The sequence below is a fragment of the Labeo rohita genome, unplaced genomic scaffold, assembly GCF_022985175.1.
Source record: "Labeo rohita strain BAU-BD-2019 unplaced genomic scaffold, IGBB_LRoh.1.0 scaffold_2537, whole genome shotgun sequence".
NCBI classification, from domain to species: domain Eukaryota; kingdom Metazoa; phylum Chordata; class Actinopteri; order Cypriniformes; family Cyprinidae; genus Labeo; species Labeo rohita.
The window spans coordinates 1-3715 of NW_026128811.1; the positions used below are offsets into that span (position 1 = coordinate 1).

The following is a 3715-nucleotide window of genomic DNA, read 5'->3' on the forward strand; positions in this document are numbered from 1 at the left end:
TTACATACCACTTGCAAAATATACAAAATGTTAAGAATTTTAACAAAATACGAGAGATCATGTTATTTTGTATTTAGTACTGTCCTGAATAAGCTATTTCACATAACAGATGTTTATATATACTCCACAAGACAAAACTATATGTCCTGAACAGTTCAACTGCCTGCTGTTCTTCAGAAAAATCCTTCAGGTCCTTCACATTCTTTGGTTTTCCAGCATCTGCTGCATATGTGAACTTTTTCCAACAGTGACTGTGATTTTGAGATCCATCTTTTCATGCTCAGGACAATTGAGAAACTCATACATACTATTACAAAAGTACTGCTTAAGAAGGAAACACAAAATATGAAGAGCCTGGGGTGGAAACAATTTTGAAATAGATGATTAGGGTAAATTATACTTATTTTGTCTTCTGGAAAACATGTAATTATTTATGTAGCTTTTGAAGTGTAGTACTAAATGAAAAAAATATGATCTTTACAAAAATAAAATATAAAATTACAGGTCATCATCCTGTTCAAAAGTTTACACCCTCTGGCTCTTAATGCATTGTGTTTCCTTCTTGAGCATCAGTAAATATGTTCAAGTTATATAATAGTAATGTATGAGTCCTTCAGTTGCCCTAAGTGTAAAAAGATGGATCTCAAAATCATCACGTATGGATCACATATGCAGAAGATGCTGGGAAACTAAAGAATGTGTAGGAGCTGGAGGATTTTTCTGAAAAACAGGAGGCAGTTGAACTGCTCAGGACAAACAAGGGAATGATGAACAATCATCACAAAACATTAAAACATCCAGAAAATGGCAAACAGTATTAAGATTCAAGGGTATGTAAACTTTTGAATGGGGTCATTTTTATAAATTCAGTTATTATTTTGTCTCGTAGAGTATATATATAAACATGTTATGTGAAATAGCTTATTCAGGACAGTACTAAATACAAAATAACATACAATTGTGATGTCATTTATTTATTTTTACTTTTCCGTGTGCAACTTTGACATTTAATACTTTTTTTTTTTTCATATACGATATACACACTTTACTTACTTCCATACTTCATGCGTGGGTTTAACATAGTTGCATAGAACAGTTTCCCGCTATAAAATATTTTTGTATATCCTAACAACAAAAATATTTTATATGAAAAAAAAAAAACCATCTTGTTAAAACTATGAACTTACACTACCAGTTAAAAGTTTTAGAACAGTAAGATTATTAATATTTTTTTAAAGAAGTCTCACCAAGCCTGCATTTATTTGATTCAAAGTACAGCAAAAGCAGTAATACTGTGAAATAGTTTTACCATTTAAAATAACTGCTTTCTATTTGAATATATTTTAAACTGTAATTTTTTTCAGTTACATTTTCAGCATTACTTCAGTCTTCAGTGTCACATGATCCTTCAGAAATCATTTTAATATGTTGATTTGCTGCTCAAGCAACATTTATTTATTTATTAGTACTATTATAAATAATTAAAACAGTTTAGTAATTTTTTTCAGATCAGCATTATCACTGTATTATTCAAAACCTTGCATCAGTATTTTATTTATTTATTTATTGGAAAGAATTAAAGGAATTAATCACTTTTATTTTGCAAAAATGCTCCATAAATTGATCAAAAGTGATGATAAAGACATTTATAAAGTTACAAAAGATATCCATTTTAGATAAATGCTGAAAAAATATACTCTGCTGTTTTCAACATAATAATAAATAATCAGAATATTAGAATGATTTCTGAAGGATCATGTGACTAGAGTAAAGGTGCAAAGAATGCAGCTTTGAAATCACAGGAATAAAATTACATTTTAAAATATATTCAAATCAAAAAAAGTTATTCTAAATAGTAAAAATATTTCAAAATGCTACTGTTTTTGCTGTACTTTGGATCAAATAAATGCAGGCTTGGTGAGCAGAGCAGACTTTTTTTTTTTTTTTATATAAAAACAACAACAACAACAACAACAACAACAAAAAAAAAAACGTACTATTCAAAAACTTCTAACTGGTAATGTATCACATTATAACGTGACAATTATAACGTTTTTCTGGCCTGTCAGCTGCTGCAAATTTGAAAACCCTTTTTGCAAGATAAGCCTACCTTCTGTAATGACATCATGACAACCTGTATGAAGAGGGCAGGGTACATGGCCAGGTCTGGAAAGCACAGAAAGGGGCACAGTGTGAAAACACTGCATTCACTGCAGTACAAGGTTCGTTACTAATCAAAGGAAAGACAAAACGGGCGCAAAAATAAAAGACAACTGTAAAAAATGTATTAATTAATTCATAACTTACATTATTACAAAAACGACAGAAAAGAAACAAACATTCTGATCCACAAACATTGTGTATTTTATTTTAGCCTGGTCAGTTAAAAGCATAAATTATTTACGAATCTTTTATATCATTACTATGTAATTAAAAAAAAAAAAAAAAAAAAAAAAACATAGTAATAATAATAATAATAATAATAATATTATTATATATATATATATATATATATATATATATATATATACATACACACACATTATTGATAAGCAATTTAGATTTTTAGACCCCTTAACCCAGGGGTGCCCAACCCTGTTCCTGGAGATCTACCTTCCTGCAGAGTTTAGTTCCAACCCTGATCAAACACACCTGTCTGTAATTATCAAGTGCTCCTTCAGATCCTAATTAGCTGGTTCAGTTGTGTTTGATTAGGGTTGGAGCTGAACTCTGCAGGAAGGTAGATCTCCAGGAACAGGGTTGAGCACCCTTGCCTTAACCTATCCCTAATTACAAACATACCCATATCATAGCGAATATAAAATCATATGAAACGTTAGACTGAAATATGCAAGAAACAAGAAACATTTTAGAAACAACATAGAATTACAAAAAAAATATTTTGGGACGCTAATCCCACCTCTACCTTTAAACCTAAACACAGCCATTTCTTACAGTAACGTTAGGCTATAAATAAAACCATGACAGACAGACAAGTGCAATCCCAATATTTACTGCAAAAAATGTCAAAAACATTACCAAAAGTAGTCCAAATGATGCTGCGTTGCCACCGCAGGTGAAATACAATAGTTTGGTGTGAGGTACAGAGCACAATTTAAGTTTTTAATCGCTAAAAATATTACTCAGACTATGCTCCTGATTCACTTTGTGAAAGCGTGCATCATTCAAACACATAGGCAGGAACACTGCTGTCGCAATCTGTGACGAAGCAGGCGAGGACCAATGAGCGTTCGATTTTACCGTCGTAGTTAATTGAAGTGGTACATTTTGAATTTGGACGAACGAATCAGTGCGGGCTTTGATGTTTATACGGTCGTTGCTGAGGATGAAAGATGATCGCTGAATAAAGAGTTGAATTTGGATCTGTTACTGGCAGTTGTATGAATTCAGAAGACTTGGATTACAAAGCACAAATAAAACTGACTGATGTTATTATGTTGCGTTTTTAGTGTATTTATGGTTCTATTTTTCAGTCACTGCATGTTGGAGAAAATGGCGTTTATGTCCCACGGCAAACAAAATAAATATTTCATAAAAATGGTTAAATAATTGAAAAAAATGTTATTCATTTTAAGGGTGTGTAGTCTTGTTTTAAGTTGTATTCTTCGCAATGAGTTGACAGCAGAAATCACACAGAACCGATCGAAATGTTATTTTTCATATTAAGTAAATGAGTAAACTTAATTTAATAAAT

The 3715-nt window shown here is 31.1% G+C and overlaps 1 long non-coding RNA gene across 1 annotated transcript; it reads right to left on the reverse strand.

Annotated features, from left to right (window-relative positions):
• Nucleotides 1–1052: 1052 nt before the first annotated feature.
• On the reverse strand, nt 1053–3352 carry LOC127159826 (uncharacterized). The gene is made up of 3 exons (XR_007826570.1): nt 3040–3352; nt 2111–2166; nt 1053–1125 (listed from the first exon to the last, which is right to left on the reverse strand). It is a non-coding gene; the product is annotated as an uncharacterized LOC127159826 (long non-coding RNA).
• Between the last annotated feature and the right edge of the window lie 363 nt (nt 3353–3715).